Source organism: Triticum dicoccoides, chromosome 2B (genome assembly GCF_002162155.2).
Source record: "Triticum dicoccoides isolate Atlit2015 ecotype Zavitan chromosome 2B, WEW_v2.0, whole genome shotgun sequence".
Classification (NCBI taxonomy): domain Eukaryota; kingdom Viridiplantae; phylum Streptophyta; class Magnoliopsida; order Poales; family Poaceae; genus Triticum; species Triticum dicoccoides.
In genome coordinates, this window is record NC_041383.1 from 240214121 (window position 1) to 240239108 (window position 24988).

The following is a 24988-nucleotide window of genomic DNA, read 5'->3' on the forward strand; positions in this document are numbered from 1 at the left end:
TCATCGCGTGACATTTCCCCGAAGGGACAGACACAGGAACGAAGAAGGACACATGCCGGCCAGCCTAAGTGTTCCGGAGCAGTAGCAAGCTACCATGGCTCGGTGGAAACACTAGGAGACATTTCCCGGTAAGAGAGGCTACTAAAGATAAACAACTAGATAGTCAGATCCCACACATACCAAGCATTTCAATAACATACACACAATATGCTCGATATGTGCAATACAACATGGCATCACAAAATGACTCTACGACTCAGTAGTTCATCCAATAGGCTCCGAGGAGCGAGATATTACAACAGGGGTCTCATGACCCAACACTCAGAGCATACAAGTCAAAACACAAGCGGAAGCTATCATGTCTGGGTACAGACATCTATAAATGAAAAAGGCTGAGAAGCCTGACTATCTATCAGATCCTGCCGAGGGCACAAGATCGTAGCTGAGGTATCAAGCTAAACGTCGAAGTCCATGCGAAACTACTAGCGAGACCGAAGTCTCTCTGCAAAAACATAAATAGGCAAACGTGAGTACAAATGTACCCAGCAAGACTTACATCAGAACTATCTACATATGCATCATTATCAACAAAGGGGGTGGTGGAGTTTGACTGCAGCAAGCCAGCTTTGACTCGGTGGCTATCCTAAACTACGACTGCAAGCGACTCTTTTGAGGTGGCGCACACGAGTCCACATATTCACCAACCAATACACCACTATGGATCCGCTCCCGTCTCCCTACGAGAACGCCATCCATAGCACTCACGCTTATCTTGCGTATTTTAGAGTATCCACTTTCACTTGTCTACGAACTGATATAAGGGGTCCACGTTTCCATATCCGAGGAATCCGGCTATTCGAATAGATGATGTTAACCCTGCAGGGGTGTACTTCTTCACACACGCTCTCGCCACTTATCGCCCTGTACACGTCATGTACCTCGGCAACCTTCAAGCGGAAGCCGGGCGAGGGAGTCGGCCACGACCTGACTAACCGAACAAGTCTCTAGTCCAGGTTTATCGCCTATTCAGGTTCCATCCGCAAGGAGATCCGGCCGGGGTGTCGCTTACGGCCCCAAACGATGTGTGCAGGGTTCCCAAGCCCACCAACCGGGTGCCACTTGGTACACCGGGCCACTGTGCCTAGTCTGTCCCAAGCCCACCTGTACCGGGTGCCACTTGGTAGACTACTAACACTGCCTACAAACACCAGAAACTAGTTGCAACTCCTGGACAGAGATCAAGTTGATTAATAAGTCGAGAGGGCTTGGAGCGCCCGGAGCCCAATGTGTGGTAGTAACTGATCATGGATCACAAACATAGAACTCAGTTCCTGAGGACGGCTGCAATGAGACAACCCACCATGTACTCCTACATGGCCTCTCACCGCTACCTTTACCAAATCGTGTTCACACACTTAGCTCACACACAGTAGGACATGTTCACACGCCTCTGATTCATCCTCGATGAATCAGACCTGACTCAACTCTAAGCAGTAGCAGGCATGACAAACAAGCATGAATGAGTAGGCACAACAGGGCTCAAACAACTCCTACTCATGCTAGTGGGTTTCATCTATTTACTGTGGCAATGACAGGTCATGCAAAGGATAAAGGGTTCAGCTACCGCAGCAAGTATCAAATATGTCGTTGTTGTCCTAATGCAGTAAAAGAGAGCAGGAGCGAGAGAGTGGGATTTTATCGGAATGAACAAGGGGGTTTTGCTTGCCTGGCACTTCTGAAGATAACATTGAGTCTTCATCAGTGTCAACGATCACGTCATCGGTATCACGTCTATCGAGAGGGGACAAATACCGGCAACACAGAAAGGAACACAATCAATGCAATGCACAATATGATGCATGATCATGACATGGCAAAATGAATGTGTTTTGAGCTAATGCAACTAGCAATAGATTAAATGAAGTTGGTTTGAATACAAGATTCAAATTCAAACTCCATATGTGATTATTCAAATGTCATTCACTTGATTTGTGCTAAACAGTAGTAATAAGTTGTTCTAACATGCATGTAAATGGTACAGATGGATTCCTTGAATTTTTCTGATAATTTTTCATATATAAATTATTTAATTTGGAGTTACAGTTAATTTTCTATGAATTATAGAAGTTTTTACAATTTTCTGGAATTTCCTGAATATTTAGAATTAAAATAATTCCAGAAAATGAATTATGGCGTCAGCATGACCTCATGCTGACCTCAGCAGGTCAACGGGCGGTCCAGGTCAAACCTGACGTGTGGGGTCCACACGTCAGTGACTCAGGGGCTAATCCCGCGTTGACCCGGGCTTTGACCCACTACGGGGCCCACTGTCAGTGTCACGGGGTTAGTTTAACAGGGTCATTAGTGCTAATTAGGCGTGCCACGTCGGCAGTCGCCGGAGTTCGGCCGGCGACGACCAAAACTGCGGCGGGAGCTCGCCGGAGTGGCGCTGCGAGGGGTTTTGGGCCAAGCCAAGGGCACCAGAGGGTAGCCCGTGCCCGTGCGCATCTAGGGGGACCAACGGGAGGTGCGGGGGTGGCCGGGGTTCGCCGGAATGGAGCCCGAGGCGGCGGCCGGAGCTCGGGGTTTCGCGGGACCGGCGCTGCAGTGCACGGGAGGACGAATGGTTAAGTGCTTTGGGTTCCTGAGGTTGCGGTGAGCACGCGGGTGGGCTCAGGAGCGAGCTGCGGTGGCTGTGGCCACGGCCACGCCATGGCCGGCGGCGAGGAGCAATCGGCTCCGGTGAAAAGGCGGCTAGGGTACGGGAACGAGCGCGAGGAGGAGGGGGAATGGAAGAGTAGCTCACAGGGGTTGCGACGGTGGCCTCGGGGAGCTCGGGGAGGCACCGGAGCCGACGAATTTGACGAAGATGGCCGGCGGTCCCGAGGTTGAAGAAGACGGCGGTGGCGACGTTGCAGGGGCTCCCGCGGTGCGCTTCTCGGCGAGAAGGAAGAGGTGGTCGAGGCGGATCTCCTGGGTACTTCGGGTGGCAGTGAGGAGCACGGTGGCTACGGCGAACGACGTCGGCGACGACGAGCTCCGTTCGGTCGCGGGAGGGAGAGGGGGCAGAGGGGGATAGGGACGGAGGGAAGGAGCGAGGAGAGTGAGAGGGGGAGCCAGGGGCTGCGTGGCGTCGCGGGAGGCGACCAGGGGAGGAGGAGGCAGCCAGGCAGGGAGGAGGTGGCCGGGGCGCGTGGCCGCGCGCGCCGGGCGCGTGCCCGTCCTCCTGGCAGGGAGGAAGACGACAGGGGTAGCGGTGGCGGGCTGGGCTGGCCAGCTACAGTGCTGGGCCGGTTTGGCTACCAGGTGAGCGCCAGGTAGGCTTCTGCTCCCTTTTTTTTATTTCTGTTTTCTATTTTCTGTAGTTTGTTTTGATTTAGTTTAGCAACTAAATCATTTAAATAAAATTCTGTAGAATTTTATGTGGCTTGCTAAAATATATATAAAGCCACTCACAAACTTCCAGAATTATTGGAGTCATATTTAATATATATTAAATATAAATCCAAAGCAAATAGTTATTGGATTAATTCAAATGGCCAAAATAATTATCTCTGTGACTCCAAAAATATTGGTTTGAATTTTACCTCTTACCAATATTTCCATGGAATATCAGGAACATTTTCTTGGACACATTTGAGAAGATTTAATTGTTGGTTATTTTTAGAGGTTTCCTGAGGCTTTTGAAAATTCCTCAATTCAAATTTCATTTGAATTTAAACATGATGCACACATGGAAGCAAGCATAGGACAGGCCAGAACTAGGGATGTGACACATAGTAGTAGAAGTAATAGTTGGCGAGACAACTTCATGAAGACAGGATGATGGAGATCATGATGATGGAGATCATGGTGTCATGCCGGTGGCGAAGGTGATCATGTCGCGCCTCAAAGATGGAGATAAAGGCACAAGATGATATTGGCCATATCATGTCACTTTATGATTTGCATGTGATGTTTGTCATGTTTACAAATTTATTTACTTAGAACGACGGTAGCATAAATAAGATGATCCCTCACTAAAATTTCAAGAGATGTGTTCCCCCTAACTGTGGACCGTTGCGAAGGTTCGTTGTTTCGAAGCACCACGTGATGATCGGTGTGATAGATTCTAACATTCACATAAAACGGGTGTAAGACAGGTTTACACATGAAAAACACTTAGATTGACTTGACGAGTCTAGCATGTAAAGACATGGCCTCAAAACACGAGAGACCGAAAGGTCGAACATGAGTCGTACAGTAGATACGATCAACATGGAGATGTTCACCGATGATGACTAATCCGTCTCAAGTGATGATCGGACACGGCCTAGTTGATTCGGATCATGTATCAATTAGATGACTAGAGGGATGTCTATCTAAGTGGGAGTTCATTAAATAATTTGATTAGATGAACTTAATTATCATGAACATGGTCTAAAATATCTTTACAATATGTCTTGTAGATCAAATGGCCCACGCTAATGTTGCCCTCAACTTCAACGCATTCCTAGAGAAACCAAGCTGAAAGACAATGGTAGCAACTATACGGACTCGGTCCGAAACTTGAGCATCATCCTCATAGCTGCCAAGAAAGCACATGTCCTTGAAGCACCGCTAGGTGGCGCACCCATTTTCCCAGCAATACAAGACGTTATGAACGCCTGGCAGTCACGTAGTGATGATTACTCCCTGGTTCAGTGTGGCATGCTTTACAGCTTAGAACCGGGGCTCCAAAAGTGTTTTGAGCAACACGGAGTATATTAGATGTTCCAAGAGCTCAAAATGGTTTTCCAAGATCATGCCCGGGTCAAGAAATATGAAGTCTCTAACAATTATACAGTTGTAAGATGGAGGAAAATAGTTCTGTCAGCGAGCATATACTCAAAATGTCTGGGTTGCACAATCATTTGTCTCAGCTGGGAGTTAATCTTCTAGATGACTCGGTCATTGATAGGATCCTCCAGTCGCTCCCACCTAGCTACAAGAGCTTTGTGATGAACTAAAATATGCAAGGGATGGATAAGTCCATTCCTGAGTTATATTCAATGCTGAAATCAGTGGAGGTGGAAATCAAAAAGGAACATCAAGTGTTGATGGTGAATAAGACCACTAGTTTCAAGAAAGGCAAGGGTAAAAATAACTTTGAGAAGGACGGCAACGGAGTTGCCGCGCCTGGTAAATCAGTTGCCAGGAAGAAGCCAAAGAATGGACCCATGCCCGAGACTCAGTGCTTTTATTGCAAGGGAAATGGACACTGGAAGCGGAACTGCCCCAAGTACTTAGCGGATAAGAAGGCCGAGAACGCCAAAGGTATATGTGATATACATGTTATTGATGTGTACCTTACCAGTGCTCGTACTAGCTCCTGGGTATTTGATACCGGTGCGGTTGCTCATATTTGTAACTCAAAACAGGAGCTGCGGAATAAGCGGAGACTAGCGAAGGACAAGGTGACGATGCGTGTCGGGAAGGTTCCAAGGTCGATGTGATCGCCGTCGGCACGCTACCTCTACATTTTCCTACGAGGTTACTTTTAAACCTCAATAATTGTTATTTAGTGCCAGCTTTGAGCCTAAACATTGTATCTGGATCTTGTTTAATACGAGATGGCTAATCATTTAAATCCGAGAATAATGGTTGTTCTATTTATATGAGAGATATGTTTTATGGTCATGCCCCGCTGGTCAATGGTTTATTTTTATTGAATATCGAACATGATGATACACATATTCATAGTGTGAATGCCAAAAGATGTAAGGTTGATAATGATAGTCCCACATACTTGTGGCACTACTCCTTGGTCTCATTGTTGTCAAACGCATGAAAAAACTCCATGCAGATGGACTTTTGGAGTATCTTGATTATGAGTCATTTGACACGTGCGAACCATGCCTCGTGGGCAAAATGACCAAGAATCTGTTCTCCGGAACAATGGAGCAAGCAACCAACTTTTTGGAAATAATACATACTGATGTGTGTGGTCTAATGAGCGTTGAGGCTCGCGGTGGCTATCATTATGTTCTCACCCTCACTGATGACTTAAGTAGATATGGGTATGTCTACTTAATGAAACACAAGTCTGAGACCTTTGAAAAGTTCAAGGAATTTCAGAGTGAGGTAGAGAATCAACATGACAGGAAAATAAAGTTCTTACGATCAGATCATGGAGGAGAATATTTGAGTCATGAGTTTGGTACGCACTTAAGGAAATGTGGAATTGTTTCACAACTCATGCCGCCTCGAACACCTTAGCGTAATGGTGTGTCCAAACGTCGTAATCACACTCTATTGGATATGGTGCGATCTATGATGTCTCTTACCGATTTACCGTTGTCATTTTGGGGTTATGCTTTAGAGATAGCCGCATTCACTTTAAATAGGGCACCGTCTAAATCCATTGAGAAGACACCATATGAATGAATTATGCTTTGGGAAGAAACCTAAGCTGTCGTTTTTAAAAGTTTGGGGTTGCGATGCTTATGTCAAGAAACTTCAACCTGAAAAGCAAGTCGAAAAAATGCGTCTTCATAGGATACCCTATCGAAACCATTGGGTATACCTTCTACCTCAGATCCGAAGGCAAGATCTTTGTTGCCAAGAACGGATCCTTTCTGGAGAAAGAGTTTCTCTCGAAAGAAGTAAGTGGGAGGAAAGTAGCACTTGATGAAGTGCTGCCTCTTGAACCGGAGAGTAGCGCAGCTCAGGAAGATGTTTCTGTGGTGCCTGCACCGACTGGAGAGGAAGTTAATGATGATGGTCATGAAACTTCGGATCAAGTTGCTACTGAACTTCATAGGTCCACAAGGGCACGTTCCGCACCAGAGTGGTACGGCAACCCTGTCTTGGAAATCATGTTGTTAGACAACGGTTGAGGGAGTCCCGGATTAGGGGGTGTCCGGATAGCCGAACTATCATGATCGGCCAGACTCCAAGACTATGAAGATACAAGATTGAAGACTTCGTCCCGTGTCCGGATGGGACTTTCCTTGGCGTGGAAGGCAAGCTTGGCAATACGGATATGTAGATCTCCTACCATTGTAACCGACTCTGTGTAACCCTAGCCCTCTCCGGTGTCTATATAAACCGGATAGTTTTAGTCCATAGGACACAACAAAAATAACAACAATCATACCATAGGCTAGCTTCTAGGGTTTAGCCTCCTTGATCTCGTGGTAGATCTACTCTTGTAATACCCACATCATCAATATCAATCAAGCAGGACGTAGGGTTTTACCTCCATCAAGAGGGCCCGAACCTGGGTAAAACATCGTGTCCCTTGTCTCCTGTTACCATCCGCCTAGATGCACAGTTCGGGACCCCCTACCCGAGATCCGCCGGTTTTGACACCGACATTGGTGCTTCCATTGAGAGTTCCTCTGTGCCGTCGCAATCAGGAAGGATGCCTCTTCCCGTCTTCAAAGATGGTACCATTGCCGAAGGAGCTTTGGACGCCGGTCAAGCAATCCGGCTGGGTGGTTTTCTTATGACCGCCTGTTCGGCCACCGCTTCGACGATGACCTCTCGGGTCATCAAAAGCGATCTTTGCATCAACTCGGAATTCGCCGAGCAGCTGGATCCGATGGAGATCTCTTCCGTAAACGAGCTCTTGGATCGCATCGCCGCCCTGGAAGTCGCCACAGACTATGATCAAATTGGGCTTAAAACCGATCTGAGAGAAATTAACTCTCCCCGGGCTACCCACCATGTTGCGGTGGTAGAAGAACAACGCGGCGACTCTTCTTCTATGTTAAAAACCAGTTATGTCCGGATTCCCGATCCCTCCATGAAGGATTCCCGCGGAGGGACGGACGTCAATCGAGTACTGAACCTAAAGTCAGGCAGCAGACTAGATTCGTTGGACGACCTCCAGCAATCCAAGCTTCCAAATCCAGAAACTCCTCGGCCTTTGAGCCTCAGTTTGGGCGGGGTTCCGAATTTAGTTCCACCCGCCCACCCAAACACAAGCGATCTATATCAAATACGGCAAGAGCCCGATGAAACAGTACATCATTACTGGGCCAGATTCCTCCTGGTTATGGACAGGATAAAGGACTGCCATGAGGAAAGCGCAATCTCTATTTCGACGGCTCCAAAATGTTGGCCGGCTTGGGGGCTCGCGTTGTACTGACGTTCCCAACCGGAGACACGGTCCAATACATACTTCAGATAATGTACACGGACTCTAACAATGCAGCCGAATACGAGGCCCTTCTACATGGTCTCCGGATGGCAATCTCCATGGGTATTCAACGCCTAGAGGTGCGCGGGGACTCAAACCTCACAATATCCCAAGTAAATGGAGACTTTGACGCCAAGGATCCAAAAATGGCAGCCTATCGTAACGCCGACTTAAAAATGTCAGATCGGTTCGAAGGACTCGAATTCCACCATGTAGCCCGGGATAATAACCAGGCAGCCGACATGTTGGCACGCATCGGCGCAAAACGCAATGCCGTCCCTCCAAACATCTTCCTGGAGCGGCTCTTTAAGCCATCCGTACTATGGGAAGAGGAGTCCGGAAATAGCAACGCGGAACCAACCGCGCCACCCAACACGGAACATTCTGACACAGTCGGTGGCTCAGCCAATGAAATAACACCCCCAACCCACGAAATAATGGCAGTAATCAACCCGTGGACGGAACCATTCCTAGCCTACTTAACTAGGCAGGAACTCCCCAAAAACCAAAATGAGGCCCGCTGCATAGTTCGGCGATCTAAAGCCTACAAGGTCCATGAGGGAGAACTTTATAAGAAAAGCACAACCGTAGTCCTTCAAAGGTGTATCTCCGAAGAGGAAGGGCGAAATCTCCTGGCTGAAATTCACGCCGGACTCGGTGGGCACCACGCCGCAGCCCAGGCCCTTGTAGGCAAGGCCTTCCGTACAGGATTTTATTGGGCGACTGCCCGGGCAGATGCTCAGGACTTAGTCCAACGATGCGTCGGTTGCCAGCTCTTTGCTAATCAAATCCACATGCCACCCACCGCCCTCAAAACTATGCCCATCACCTGGCCGTTCGCGGTCTGGGGGCTTGATATGGTTGGACCCCTTAAAGGAGGAACCCACAAGCAAAAATACCTATTGGTCATGGTGGACAAATTCACCAAATGGATAGAGGCCAAGCCAGTTAAAACGGCCGAATCCGGACCCGTGATAGACTTCATATCCGGGGTAGTACACCGTTATGGTGTCCCCCACAACATCATCACTGATAACGGCACGAATTTCACGACCGACGAGGTTAAACTCTGGTGCAAAAACATGGGCATCAGACTCGACTACGCTTCAGTCTATCACCCCCAAACTAACGGTCAAGTCGAACGTGCAAATGGTCTAATCATGAGCGGCATCAAACCCATATTAGTGCGGTCCCTCACGGAATCTAACACACACTGGGTAGAGGAGCTCGACTCCGTACTCTGGGGGCTGCGGACCACGCCGAACCGCACTACCGGATTCACACCATTTTTTATGGTGTACGGCGCAGAGGCAGTTTTGCCTTGCGATATAATTCATGACTCACCTCCCGTGCGCATGTACGAAGAAAGAGAAGCCGAGTTGGATCGGCAGGACAGTTTGGACGCCTTAGAGGAGGAGCGGGACATGGCAAAAGCTCGTTCCGCATTTTACCAGCAGCAGGCTCGAAGATATGAAAGCAGAGAAGTACGGGCCAAAACTTACAATGTTGGCGAACTTGTTCTACGCCTGCGGGACAAGAAAAAGGACAAACTCAAGCCCAAATGGGAAGGTCCCTTCATCATCGACCAAGTCCTGACCGGCGGAGCATACCGTCTATGTAACGCATCTGACAACCGACTTGAGCCGAACCCATGGAACGCAGCCCGTCTCTGAAGATTCTACGCCTAGCGCCGGACTCAGAGTTCGTCTCCCTCCTCCGTCCACCTTTTACATTTTCACTGTCTCTTGTTCCCCTCCTTCTTTGCCCTTTTTTTAGTAAAAGCCTTTGATGGGCTGATCTGTGCATTGTTCGCACACACTTGATGTGCTACTAGCACTCATTATACCTGGAGGCTTCTTTAACAGAAGCTTATTTATACGGGCTTCATGCCCAACACATGTGTCATACTTCCGCATGTACCTTTTATTCACCATTATATGCATCGATATGACTTAAGTTTTGGCCAAGCTGGGTTGCCTGGCTCCTGTGCTTAACCCTACGTTCCCGATTGTTCAGCTAGGAGGTAAAGGGAGCACCTCTGCAATTGTTACTGCCGGGTCAGCCGGATGTGTATCTCAGACTGGGTGAGGCCGAAAGCTAGCGTTCTTAAGGGCATATTCGGTCGATGACTTGAAAGATGAATTATTACTTATTTAAACTTATCTGCCCCCAGATGCTTTTTCTGCTCTTTTCGCAGTACGGACATGCACCTTAGGGCATGCCTCCCAGGGAAAGGAACCCCTAACGGAACTATTCTCCTTGGAAGATGTTTCTTACTAACCATGTAATATAACATAACTAGTTGGGCACTTGTCTGATGAAGCACTAATGACCCCTACGCCTGGTCTCCATGCATGCCCCGGTTTTTCTAACCGCTAGGGTATTCGGACACACTCCGGACTGTTGGGTCCCGAGGTTGAAGCGAAAAGGTCTGCAAAGACAAACGATCTACAATCCGGCTAGAAGGCATTTTACACGTCATTTTAAAATCACATCGTCAAATTGATTGATTGAACTCCTCTTCAATCCCATCTAACAGGCTGTCTAGCTTACAATCCCATTGGGAATATTTCGCGGCCAACTCTACTTGGCCGTACATTAAGCTCATAGGGATCTCCTTCCCATCGGGCCCCACAGGTCCGACCTCGGCCATGTGGTTTGGATCAGCCTTCGTGTACCGCGTCTTCACCATGGCCAAGGCCTCTCTGGCGCCTTGACGGCAGGCTGATATCTTCCACAGACGGAAGCGCTGCCGTACTCCCTAAAGCTTGTCAGCAAGCCCTCCTCGGGTAGGGAGACAGACGGCCATAAGGCCCGGACGACGCCGCTCATCACCTGCCGAATATGTTTGTGCAGTTGCAGCAGCTCAGGAAGAAGGTAACCCGTGGAAGCAGGCATCTCCTCCGCCGGACGACCCGTGAGCACACCTACAGACACATTTCTGTCAATCGACTTCCTCGCCGAACTCTTCTTTTCAAAAGAGTTTGCTCAAGCACTTACTGTAAATGCCACGATGAAGCCGCCGATTCTCCTTTATGGAGTCAGCCAACTGGACCCGAATATCTTTTAGTTCTTCGCCCAGCCGGGTGTTGGCATCTTGGAGTTTGTTCCTCTCCTGCTGCACCCTCGTAAGCACCTTCTCGCCGGCCTTCAGCTGGCGTAGCAGATGTTGCTTGTCCGGTTCCAATCTGGCACCCTCTGCAATTCAATTGTCAGACTTATGCACACGCCGCACTTCATAAACCACTTATCTTTTTGAAGTATGCATTACTAAAGGGAGTCTCTGTGCCTCCTCCTGAGGTGGCTAGTGCGGCCTTAAGTTGGGCCTTGCACTCTTGAAGCTCCTGGGACAGACAGGTATTCTTCTCCGTAAGATCCTGCATAAACAAATGATCCTTAAATCAGTTATTCTTACTATTTTAAGTCTCGGGGGCTACTGGCATATATAACTATTAAAATTCCTCACTCGCATGTCTTTCACATACTGCTCCATGGCTCTGGTTAAACCATCTCGAGCGGCACGGAGGTGCGCGTCTCCCGCATTAAAGGCATTCAGTGCCTCCGGAGAGAAACACGCGTCATGAAGAACCGTCCGGCGGCGCCTATGATTCATGGCGCTCTCCACCTCAGACCTGGTGGCGGACAGCCTGTCGGTATCCTCCGTTGGAGGACCATCTGACTCATGTCTTGTGTTTGCCTCCCCTTCCGGACCACGCGTTGGAGCATGGCTGGCGGAGGCTTGATTGGCAACCTCTCTGGACACTATCCGGCGAGCGCTCTTCCTCTTGGGAAAATCATGAGCATCAATATACCTCCTAGGGATCTTTCCCTTAAAAACAACGGTGCGCCGTACCGTTTCAGCGACATTTCGATTCGCGCCGCACTCCTCTTCCGCCTACTGGGCCGAACTGACCCTCGTTGGTCAGCCGCCGCGGGTTCGGCTTCCTGCCTTAAAGGCGCCTCCTGCGATGCACCATTGGTATATGATGGTCAGAAATGAGCATGGATTAAATGATGGTGTCAGGACTCCGGTTGTAGTCACCTGGGAAGCTGGAGATAAACCGGGGTAGTCAGCCGTAATGGCGACTAGAGCATTGTCCATGCTAAGTTGGTGGAACACCCCGTCAATCAGCTCCACCTTTATGTCCGGATCCTCTTCGGAGGCTGGATCAAGGGATCGTCCCGGATCCTTGGGCTGTGGAGTCAGGCTTTGTATGCCCTCCACGTCCCGGCATAGCTCCTGCGTCAAAATCACAAAGTCAGACACTTGACTTTGGGAATATGGATCGGACAGATAAACATCCGCTTACCCAGCTCCGAGGGTTATTCATGGAGAATCCATTCAATGGACTCGTGCGGAGGAAGTCCTCCTTCTCCCCCTTGTACAAGCCGGACAGGATCTTCACCAGATCGGCGGCCGATCTCGGCCACTTGCGGCCATGACGGGTGGCGTCATCCTCCCTGTTGAAATCCCACATGGGGTGGCCCCTATATTGGAGCGGCTGCACCCCTCGCGTAATGCACGTGGCCATGACTCCAATCATGGTCAATCCGGAGTGGGCCAGTAACCTTATCCGGCCCATCAGGTATTGGACGCTCCCATCATCTTCCCGTTGAGGGCTCCGCGGGCGCCAACTCAGGCGTTTCTTCAAGGGAGCATTGCTGAACTCTGGGAGGCCGATCCAAAATGGATCCGCAGAGGGGCGTCCTCCATATAGAACCATTCCGAAGGCCAGTCTTCGGACGCCTTCTTCGGGGTGCCGGATAGATATCCGGTCCCGGCGATGCGCCATATTTCGGCTCCGCCCACTTGATATATCGACCCCTCGTGAGAATGGGGTACGAGGCAAAACAATCTCTTCCATAGCGCAAAATGGGGCTCGATGCCCAAGAACAGCTCGCAAAGAGCTACAAAGCCCGCGATGTGCAGAATGGAGGCATGTGTAAGGTGGTGAAGCTGGAGTCCGTAGAACTCCAGGAGCCCCCGGAGAAACGGATGTATGGGAAATCCGAGTCCCCTTATTAGATAAGGGACAAAGCATACCCGCTCTCCTTTGGAGGGGTTGGGGACACTCTCCGCCTGCTTTCCACCCCTGAAGGTGGCCAGTCCGGCTCGAACCGGAACCATGAAGGCTGGGGGAAGATATCTCTCGGTTTGGAGCATCACTAGCTCGCTGTGTGGAACTGAGCATCTCCCCCAATCTCCTAGCTGAGGGCTGGGAGCGCGAGAGGAGGAGCCGCGTCGACTATCCATGACGGAATGGATTTTTGTCAGAGGCACTTCGATGAGTACTTGCGGAAGGAGGATGGTGTGAGTTGGATCTAGATCCTCACCTCTCTTATAGGCGGCTCGTTTGCACGGATAGGGGGTAAAACGCAAAAATACCCTAGCTTTTCGCATTCATATGACACGTGGAAGAGGGCCATTATTGGACGTGCAAGCCAAGGAGCGCAACATTTATAAGGAAGCCGGACACTATTCGGAGGCACATGAAATTTGAAGGAGAACCCGCCTTGCAACACCGAAGACAATATACGTTCCCGACTCGTCGTCATTGAAGCCTGGTTCGGGGGCTACTGAGGGAGTCCCGGATTATGGGGTGTCCGGGTAGCCGAACTATCATCATCGCTCGGACTCCAAGACTATGAAGATACAAGATTGAAGACTTCGTCCCGTGTCCGTATGGGACTTTCCTTGGCGTCGAAGGCAAGCTTGGCGATACGGATATGTAGATCTCCTACCATTGTAACTGACTCTGTGTAACCCTAGCCCTCTCCAGTGTCTATATAAACTGGATGGTTTTAGTCCGTAGGACACAACAACAATAACAACAATCATACCATAGGCTAGCTTCTAGGGTTTAGCCTCCTTGATCTCGTGGTAGATCTACTCTTGTAATACCCACACATCAATATCAATCAAGCAGGACATAGGGTTTTACCTCCATCAAGAGGGCCCGAACCTGGAACATCGTGTCCCTTGTCTCCTGTTACCATCCGCCTAGACGCACAGTTTGGGACCCCCTACCTGAGATCCGCCGGTTTTGACACCGACAATGGTGAACCTTCAAACTATTAAGAAGTGATGGCGAGCCCGGATTCCAACAAATGGCTTGAAGCCATGAAATCCGAGATAGGATCCATGTATGAAAAAAAAGTATGGACTTTGATAGACTTGCGCGATGATCAGCAAGCCATAGAATATAAGTGGATCTTTAAGAAGAAGACTGATGCGGATGGCAATGTGACCGTCTATAAGGCTCAGCTTGTCGCTGAGGGTTATCGACAAGTTCAAGGTGTTGTCTATGATGAGACCTTCTCACCCGTAGCGATGCTTAAGTTCGTCCGAATCATGTTAGCAGGTGCCGCATTCTATGATTATGAGATATGGCAAATGGACGTCAAAACGGCATTCCTTAACGGTTTCCTTAAGGAAGAATTGTATATGATGCAGCCGGAAGGTTTTGTCGATCCTTAGAATGCTGACAAGGTGTGCAAGCTCCAGCGCTCTATCTATGGGCTGGTGCAAGCTTCTCGGAGTTGGAACATTCGCTTTAATGAAATGATCAAAGCGTTTGGGTTTATGCAGCCTTATGGAGAAGCATGTGTTTACAAGAAAGTGAGTGGGAGCTCTGTAGCATTTCTCATATTATATGTAGATGGCATACTATTGATGGTATAGAACTTTTGGAAAGCGTAAAGGCCTACTTGAATAAGAGTTTTCCAATGGAGGACCTTGGAGAAGCTTCTTACATATTAGGCATCAAGATCTATAGAGATAGATCGAGACGCCTGATTGGTCTTTCACAAAGCACATACCTTGACAAGATATTGAAGAAGTTCAATATGGATCAGTCCAAGAAGGGGTTCTTGCCTGTATTGGAAGGTGTGAGATTGAGCACGGCTCAGTGTCCGACCTCGGCAGAAGATAGAAAAAAGATGAGTGTAATCCCCTATGCCTTAGCCATAGGGTCTATTATGTATGCCATGCTGTGTACTAGACCTGATGTGAACCTTGTCGTAAGTTTGGTAGGGAGGTACCATAGTAATCCCGACATGGAACACTAGACAGCGGTCAAGAATATCCTGAAGTACCTGAAAAGGACTAAGGATATATTTCTCGTTTATGGAGGTGACGAAGAGCTCGTCGTAAAGGGTTATGTCGATGCTAGCTTCGACACAGATCTGGATGACTCCAGGTCACAAACCGGATACATGTACATTTTGAATGGTGGGGCAGTCAGCTGGTGCACTTGCAAGCAAAGCGTCGTGGCGGGATCTACATGTGAAGTGGAGTACATGGCAGCCTTGGAGGCAGCACATAAAGCAATCTGGATGAAGGAGTTCATCACTGACCAAGGAGTTATTCTCAATGTGTCGGGTGTCGGTGTCAAAACCGGCGGATCTCGGGTAGGGGGTCCCGAACTGTGCGTCTAAGACTAATGGTAACAGGAGGCTGGGGACACGATGTTCACCCAGGTTCGGGCCCTCTCGATGGAGGTAATACCCTACTTCCTGCTAGATTGATCTTGATGATATGAGTATTACAAGAGTTGATCTACCACGAGATGAGAGAGGCTAAACCCTAGAAGCTAGCCTATGGTATGATTGTTGTTGTGTCCTACAGACTAAACCCTTCGGTTTATATAGACACCGGAGGGGGCTAGGGTTACAAAGAGTCGGTTTACAGAGGAGGAGATCTACATCCGAATCGCCAAGCTTGCCTTCCACACCAAGGAGAGTCCCATCCGGACACAGGACGAAGTCTTGAGTCTTGTATCTTCACGGTCCAACAGTCCGGCCAAAGTATATAGTCCGGTTGTCCGGATACCCCCTTATCCAGGACTCCCTCAGTAGCCCCTGAACCGGGCTTCAATGACGATGAGTCCGACGCGTAGATTGTCTTCGGCATTGCGAGGCGGGTTCCACCTCCGAATACTCCAAAATTAATTCCGAACACAAGGACCGTGTCCGGCTCTGCAAGATAAATTCCATATATCACTTTAGAGAGAATAATAATCCACGAATCTGATCTGCTGACAATTCCTCATTGTGTGACATCACGCCATGGCTTGGTAACTTATTCGAACCGTTTTTACAACCTGCTCCCGCACACATCGCGAAGCGGTTTCTTTGGCACGTCCTGTCAAAGCAGAGATCGTGTCCCCTTATCGTGGGATCTCCATTAATACGGATATGGGTAACCCAACCAGTGCCATCAATCGAGGTGCTTGGAAAGATAAGAGATTTCGAGAGGCAAGTGGGGAGGTGCACATTCTACATTGCCTTTATAAAGGGATAGAGATCTCTCGTTTTTACCCACACCTTCTTCCTCCTTGGCTCATCCGTTCTCGCACCCTTGAGCTCCAGCGCCCAAGTTCTCACCTTCTCCGTAGGATCGCATCATGTCCAGAGCGGGAGGCAAGTGGATGGCCTCCTCTGTCACAGAGGAGAACATCACCAATCTTCGGGAAGCTGGATACCTGGCCGAGAATATCGCGCACAGGCTTCCAACAGAGGGACAGATTACCCACACTCCGAAGTCTTGGGAGAGAGTAGTATTTCTCCCTCATTTTGTCCGCGGACTAGGATTTCCACTCCACCCATTTGTCCGCAGGCTTATGTACTACTATGGGCTAGATTTTCATGATCTGGCCCCGAATTCTTCGTCAACATCTCGGCATTCATCGTCATGTGCGAGGCATTCCTCCGCATCAAGCCCCACTTCGGCCTGTGGTTGAAGATCTTCTGCGTGAAGCCGAAGATCGTGAACGGCCAACAGGAGGAGTGCGGAGGTGCCATGGTGGGCAAAATTCCCAACGTCACACGGCTTGATGGCTCCTTCGTGGAGACCGTAAAGGAGTGGCAATCGGGGTGGTTCTACATCACCGAGTCACGCGATGCCAACTAGGTCGCGGCCCCCAAATTAAGATCCGGAATCCCCACGCAGCTCACTTCTTGGGAGAAGAAGGGCCTGGCCTGGGGCGAACCCACAGAGTTGGCTGGACTCAAGACCTGCATCCGAAGTATGAGGGACAAGAAGATCAAGCTTGTCAACGTGGTCCAGGTCATGCTCATTCGCCGGATTCTCCCGTGTCAAAGACGGGCATTTGATATGTGGGAGTTCGACTCGGCCGAACACCAGATGCTGCTAGAGCTCTTCGGCACAATGCACAAAGAAATCTGGAAGGCGTTATTCAAGACTGGCGAAGTTCCTCCTCCCCTTTCCGAGGACCGGGGGCTTAGCGCAAGCCGCCTCGCCAATCCAGTAAGTCCTCTGGTTATTTGTAAGATATTTTGTTCCTGGTATGTTCGTGGGAGGATTCTTAGGTCACTATACTGACCGAACAGGATTGGGTGGAAACGGTGGAGCGGATTAACTGTCCGACTCCATTGCCTAAGGACCCAGTGAGCGCACTCCTAGCAGAGATGCTGGTTCCGGCGCCTTACAAGGTGCCGGAAAAAGGCCGAAAAGAAGGCCGCAGGGACCCGTAAGGGTCTCCGGTGCGAAGCCGCACCAGACGCCTCGCTAGAAGATGACGAGGAGCACTCCTCCCACGAAGGGGAGGAGAGGAAGAAGAAGGCCGCCTCAACTGAGCGGGCCGGAGGGTCCAAGAAGGTGGCCGCGGGGACCAGAAAAGGTCCCCGGCGCAAGGCCGTGATAGAGTCGTCATCTGAAGATGACGAGGAAGAGTCTCTCCCCGAAGATGGGGGAAAACATGAAGAAATTCCTCCTCCCCGCGCTAGGGAGGAGAAGAAAAGTAAGGCCGCCCCGTCAGGGGAGGCCGGGACGCCGAAGATGGGAAAAGCGTCCCTTCCCGATCACTCGACTACCGCCACTTTCAGCGACGAGGAGTGGCTGCCCAGGGGCAAGCCCCGGGCGAGGTCGTAAGTATCCGCATTCCATAATACTTTCTGTGCGACTTTGACCTCATGGTTTATAATGACGCCAGACATGTTTATGCAGTCCGGCCGGTTCCGATCTCGAGGAGTCCTCTTCGGAGGAGTCTCTAAACGAGTCGGAGATGAATTCGCTCCCGACGGCAACCTCCCCACGACCTGTGGATGACACCGAAGTGTTGTCCTGGAGGATGCCATAGCAGGAGGCGATGGCTTCGGGGATGCCCCAAGGCAAGATCTCGGGCGCCGGACACATGGGTGATGAGAACCCCATGGATTATGCTGATGGGAGCCACAACAAGTCTGGATCCCAGTCGGTTACTGCGCCGGAGCCTACAAAGGTTCCGGATTCCAGTAAGCAGTCCCCCATGAAGGAGGGCGAGCCGGTCGTGCCGATGACCTCTGCCCAGCCGGAGGCATCGGATAATTTGTTGGAAGTGCTTCGAGGCGCTTCCATCGAGGATGAACACCGTACACTTATGGGTACGGTGATTGAGAAGGTTCGGTCCGCCAAGGGCGGTTTGACCGAAGCCTGCACCAGCCTGCTAATAGGCTTTGAGGTAAAGAAAGTGTGAGAAGATATCACCCGATAGACAGTAGCCCCTGATACTCTGGTTGGTGTTCCGAAAGAATAGCCAAACGGAGGGTCACCAAAAAAACGCAGGAAGCTAATGGTATTTGTTTGAATGAATCAAACAGGCATTGCTGCTGACCACTGTTGCGCGCACGGCTGAGGTTGCCGGACTCAAGCGCGAACTGGGGTAGGCCGAAGAAGAGCTCGGCCTCGTGAAGAAGCAGCTCGAGGCGAACAAAGGTAAGAGAAACCCCGTCCATATGTCGTATAGAGGATAAAAAGTTGGTGATGCCAAGAAAAAGCATCATGGCTTTTGATAGGGACCGCGACCGAAGTGACGGCCCTGAAGGAAGCACTGTCCACAGCCGAAGCCAAGGCAGATACGGAGCGCACCAAGTGACAAGAGCAAGATGCTCGGGTGGGAGAGGTACAGCAGGAGCTCCAGGAGCTTGGCAAGAAGTTCGGCTCGCTGGAGCATGACTACAAGATGCAAGCGCCTGAGCTTGCAAAGGCCCTCTAGAGCGCGGCCGACGCCAAGGCCGAAGCCCAAAAGGCCATCCAGGAAATCCAGGCGGCTAAGAAGATAGCGGAGGGTAAGGCATTCTTTATGCAAAGCAAGCATGTGGAGGAGTCATTTCTTTTACTTACACGAGTCCAGAGCTCTCCAGGAGCATTTGCAGATCTGCCACACAGCATTTCGGATGTTGCGGAGTTCTATCGCGCTGAAGAGGGGAGCTCTACGGAGAAGCTATTCTGGTCCCAATATACTGGGGCCGAACACCCTATGCCTCTGAGTGACTAGCTGAAGCAGTTGGTCGAACTCCACAATGTGGCCGAACAGGCCATGAGGGACCTCATAGTCCGGATGTGGCCTGGCGAGCCCCTACCCGGCAGCTACTTTGCCCTGGTGAAGCGGATGGTGCATGCCTGTGCACGACTAAAAGTTATCAAGCAGTCCGTATGTATTGAGGGTGCCCGACGGGCCTTTGCCCGCGCGAAGGTGCATTGGGGCAAACTGGATGCTGAGCACCTCGTGAAGGATGGACCCCCGAAGGGCAAGGAGCATCGCTACCCCGAGATGTATTATAATGGCGTTATGAAAGGTGCTCGGCTTGTGGCGAATGAGTGTCCTAAGAACATTATTTTAGAGTAAATGTACTCATGTCGTCTGTGTAATATGAGGACGAGTTTGATTGCGCTATATAATGCTTTGTTTGATTTAAAATATTACCTTCTCTGCAGCCGTTTATCAAAACCTGAAAGTAGGCCAGTCGTCGGCTTCCACCCCCTTGTAACTAGTACTGGGGTGTTCGTGGAAAACCTAAACACTCTTTATCCAAATTCTTGGTCCTTTAAGGAGGTGTTTAGCGCAGCGAACCAGGCAATCGGACTATTCGGCTTTATAACTCTCACTTGGCCATAGAAGTCTATATTTTTAAATTTCGGCGAAGCCCCTAGTATTCGGAAAGCCGAATTGGGGCGTTATACACGCCTAAATCAGGCAAGGCCGATTCCTAGCCTTAAGAGGAAAAAATCTTTAGGGATTTTACTACCTCGCGAACAGCGACCAGCTCTCACCGCATCATGACGATCAGTTTTTGGCTTTCTCTACTGAGGTGCTCGTCTGAAAGAACCAGGACATAATCGCAGTAGTTCTCTCAGCGCTACCTTAGCCGATATAACGGAACGTAAGGTACCAAAACAAGGGAGCCGGGCTAACCCAACTATTGACCCAAGACATGATTCGGAGCTGATGCATATAATGCTATAAGTTCGGGATGCCGCACTATTGAAAGTGTTCAGACTTTTCTTGCCATTTTATGGGGCTTGATAAGAAGCCCCAGGCGAGCTGACCGTACCAAAGTGTACGAATGCAAATATTGAATAAATATTCAACGGAAAATATAAGGATAGTAATAAGAAGCTGACGCTATGTACTACTTCCAAGTTATTTGGACAATACGGCAAAACGTAGGTGTACAATTGATGCATTAAGCAGAGAAAATAGGACTATTTGACATATCCTATCCAAGGGCAGGCTACATGCGTTTATGTGAGGATAGGTATAACGATCATTGGAGAAGACCACCTGAGTATTCCCTTGCGTGTGATGCCTCTGTGCCTCCTTGGTGTACCTTCTGTGATGAGTCCGGTTATCCGATCTCTCTGAAGGGGCTGCCCAAAAGTGGGGTCCTGAAAAAATAAAAAGGTATGCGGGCCTCATGGCGGCATAACCGCACTCTGGCCGCATTGTCGTCCTGCCTCCACCTATGCCCATGGTATCTTGAGCGCATAGTTGTGTACGTGTGGCACTAACGCCGCTTGAATGGGGCTGGGGTGGAGGCCGGGTTGCTAATCGAGCTCCTGGCGTGTCACGCCCAATATGCGACCCTATCCAAAAAGGAACTCGAAGGTCCCACCAAGGATAGACCCGCATATTGAAACGCTTTTGCAAGGTGGATATCATTACATCAACATTACATAATAGATGGGGATACATACATAAGGCATACGATGCCACACGAATACAACATCACAATACATCAGAGCATCATCCGACTACGGATGAAACACAAACATAAACTCAAACGACATCCACCCTGCTAGCCCAGGCTGCCGACCTGGAATCTATCCCCTGATCGAAGAAGCAGAAGAAGAACTCAACGCAAGCAAGCATCGCTCTCGCGTCATGATCATCGCACAACCTGTACCTGCAACTGTTGTTGTAGTAATCTGTGAGCCACGAGGACTCAGCAATCCCATTACCATGGGTATCAAGACTAGCAAAGCTTAAAGGGAAAGGAAGGGGTAAAGTGGTGAGGCTGCAGCAGCGACTAAGCATAATATGGTGGCTAACATACGCAAATAAGAGCGAGAAGAGACCAAGCAAAACGGTCGTCAACTAGAATGATCAAGAAGTGATCCTGAACTCCTACTTACGTCAAACATAACATAGAAACCGTGTTCACTTCCCGGACTTCGCCGAAAAGAGACCATCACGGCTACACACGCGGTTGATGCGTTTTAAAACGGATCTGGTGTCAAGTTATCTACAACCGGACATTAACAAATTCCCATCTGCCTATAACCGCAGGCACGGCTTTCGAAAGATTATACCCTGCAGGGGTGTCCCAACTTAGCCCATGATAAGCTCTCGCGATCAACGAAGGATATACCTTCTCCCAGGAAGACCCGATCAGACTTGGAATCCCGGTTTACAAGACATTTCGACAATGGTAAAACAAGACCAGCAAAGCCGCCCGATGCACCGACAAATCCCGATAGGAGCTGCAAATATCTCGTTCTCAGGGCAACACCGAGACATCCTACAAGTAAAACCAGACCTCGAGTTGCCCCGAGGGGGCCCCGCAGTCTACTCGGTTCGGACCAACACTTAGACAAGCACTGGCCCGGGGGGGCTAAACTAAAGATGACCCTCGGGTTGGCCGACCCAAGGGAAAGGGGTAGGTGGTGGTGAGGCAAATGGTAAAACCAAGGTTGGGCCTTGCTGGAGGAGTTTTATTCAAAGCAAACTGTCAAGGGGGTCCCATAAATCACCCGACCGCGTAAGGAACGCAAAATCCGGGAACATAACACCGGTATGACGGAAACTAGGGCGGCAAGAGTGGAACAAAACACTAGGAAAAAGACCGAGTCTTCCACCCTTTACCAAGTATATAGATGCATTAATAATATAAGAGATATTGTGATATACCAACAAAATCCTGTTCATCATGGGGCAATCTTCAACTTCACCTGCAACTAGAACGCTATAAGAGGGGCTGAGCAAAAGCGGTAACATAGCCATACAATGGTTTGCGTAGGAAAGGTGTCAAAGGTTAGAGGTTCATGGCAATTTGGGATGGCTTGATAAACAGGTGATAGGTAGCGCAGCATAGCGATAGAACGAAGCAACTAGCATAACAATGATAGTAGTGAGATCCAGGGTAGCGGTCATCTTGCCTGAAATCCCTCTAGGAAGAAGAACGAGTCCATGAAGAAAACGAACGGATGAAGCCGAACCAAGCGTAGACGAACGAATCCTCACGATCGCAACGAAACAGGAACTATCGAAAAGAAGCACACAACATAGTAAACACACCACACATGAACAAGGCATGATACACAAACAAGTATGATGCATGACAAGGCTACATGAAGCTACTCATGGCAAGAGATGATGCATACAAGAGCAACATCAAGGCAAGTTTAAATGAGGCCGGGAACAACATATAACAATTCCGGTAAGTCCTCATATGCATATTTCGAAATTGGTCCAGATCTGAATAAGCCTTATGTTCAAGTTGTTAAACAGCAAGTTAAGATGCACAAAGATGATCTGCACGAGATTCTAGTCAAGTTACATATAAAGTTCATTTAGTTCGGAGCTACGGCCTAGAAGATATGAGCAAAACAAGTTAAACATGGCATTGATGCAAAATGCACCCAAACATCAAGCAAACACCTCAAAACATGGATGCAACATGATAATATGAAACTATATGCAAAATCAAGCAAGTTTCATATAGAGCACACTCAAAACGGAGCAACGGTTCAACACGCACACATGAAACAAGTTATAAGGACAAACTATCCAAAACTGCAACTACGCATATTGCAAGCATCAAAACAACATGCTACAGCACCACAACATGAAAACAAAAGGCATGGGCATGATGTACAGGTAAAGCATAACAAAACATGAACACTGAGCTATCTCTAGAAATCACTAGACCATGCTCAAACACACGTGGCAATATTGCAAGTTATAACAATTTCAGACTTTGCAGAAAATAACATCACAATGCAATGTTTAGAGCTATCAAACAACATGTTACAGGAACTTATTATGGCAAACAAAGTCATGGCATGAACCTACTAATTGCATAGATCAAAAGTCCTTTACTGACCATAAGCCAAAAAGGATCAGAAAATATGATGGCACCCATGTAAACATAGCAAGTTATATTACAGATTCATACATGGCAGAAACAGAATTATGAAGGCATGTTGATGAGCTTGTGCAACTCACTACAGAGCATTACATGGCATGACAAGGCAACCAACAGTAAGAAGGCATGTTTGTGAAGATAAGCATGGCAAGAGCAAGTCCATAGGGTGCAAGGATCACTAGCAACAACCTTGGCAAAATTGAATAACATGTAAACAATCTGCCAGGAAACATTTTGAAGCAAAAGTAGATCACGAAAATGACATGCTAGACTACTCCATAATTGAAACCAAGGGCAGGGAGGGATAGAGCATAACCATATGTTCAAAATATCCTTACTGAAGTATCTCAAAATATGCATGGATCTCTTTGTAGCATCAAGTTTACATGGCATCAAAATAACAGCAGAACAGGGACTAAAATCAGCAACATCACGATGCCTAGTTTGCATGCTTGTGCTAGTCACCACATTGATCACAAAAATACATGGCAAACACCTCTTTAAAGAAGAAATGGCATAGATCAAAACACATGAAGACATCAACCTCATAGGATGCACACATCAATCATGGCAAAAATGACAAAAGAGCTCGTTCTGTTAACAGACAGCAGAAAACATTATGAAGCACTCTTACAACAATGATTCAGGCATCAAGATGAGCTCAAATGAATATGATGCAATGTAACGAAATGATGGTACTCGTTGAGACGAACAATTTGACATATTACACGCACAAAACGGAGCTACGGATGCAGAGATACAATGCGATGAACATGGCATGAAAATTACTGCAGATTCGGGGACTTGGTAGATTTCTGAAAAAAAACGGACGGACCGCAAAACGACTAAATGTCGCCCGGGCGAGGGATAGGGCTGGCGGGGCGCTCACCTAGTGGGCGCAGGCCCAGGTCGCAGAGGAGGCAGGCCGAGGAGGTGGACCGGGCCGGGACGTGGCCTGGGCCAGAGCGGGGCCCACGCGGCCCGTGCGGGCGAGCAGGCGCGCCGGTCGTCTTCCTCCTCGAACCCGAGCGGGAACAAGGCAAGGGCGGCGCCGGCAGCGTGGGGAGGCGCTCCGGAGTGGCGCCGGTCCAGATCTGGACGGGAATGGAAGCGGGGGCGGCGGATCCGGTCGTCTCCGGGCTGGATCCGCCCGGAGGAGGCACGGCGGAGCTCCATGCGGGCCTGCAGGGTGCACGGGAGAGGGAGAGAGAGCATGGGGTCAGAGAGCGCGCGGGGGAAAACAAGAGGAGGAGAGGGAGCGGGACCGGCCTGGGGGCGGAGGCCGACGGCGGGGACCTGCGGCACCACTCCGGCGAGGCTGCCGGTGGGCGGGACGGCAGGAGGCGTGCGGGAGTGCGGGGAGCGGGGCGCTCCTGCGCTGCGGGCGGCGGGGAACCA